Source organism: Sinocyclocheilus rhinocerous, unplaced genomic scaffold (assembly GCF_001515625.1).
Source record: "Sinocyclocheilus rhinocerous isolate Xijiao unplaced genomic scaffold, SAMN03320098_v1.1 C35188680, whole genome shotgun sequence".
In the NCBI taxonomy this organism is placed as follows: Eukaryota; Metazoa; Chordata; class Actinopteri; order Cypriniformes; family Cyprinidae; genus Sinocyclocheilus; species Sinocyclocheilus rhinocerous.
The window spans coordinates 1-401 of NW_015742370.1; the positions used below are offsets into that span (position 1 = coordinate 1).

The 401-nt window shown below is 31.2% G+C and overlaps 1 long non-coding RNA gene across 1 annotated transcript; it reads right to left on the reverse strand.

Moving 5' to 3' along the window:
• Positions 1–84: 84 nt before the first annotated feature.
• LOC107734739 (uncharacterized) lies at positions 85–401 on the reverse strand. Its single transcript, XR_001639148.1, has 2 exons — positions 348–401; positions 85–154 (listed from the first exon to the last, which is right to left on the reverse strand). It is a non-coding gene; the product is annotated as an uncharacterized LOC107734739 (long non-coding RNA).

The window sequence follows — 401 nt, forward strand, 5'->3', positions numbered from 1 at the left end:
ATGTGCTTCATCTCTCATTTCACACACAACATCTCTCTGTTTCTCAGATTCACAGCAAATCAAGAGAAGCGTTTCTGTTCTTACCAGACACTCTTTCTGCATTCATCTCTCAGCTGATGATGATGTTTCATATCAAGCAAATCTCCATAATCTCCTAATTTAAGAACATACATAAAATCATATATCAGTCATAAATGCATTACAATGAGTCTCATTTACGTGAAATACAGAAATTAGTAAATAGAGTGATTATTTCTGTACAAACAATTAATTGAAAATAAATTGCATTTATACTATATAGAAGCCTCTCAATGTTAATAAAGTAAATATTTATTCAAGAGAAGCACCTGCTCAGTGAATATCTGATTTCAGATGCAGTCTAATATTGTTTGTAGAGTTTC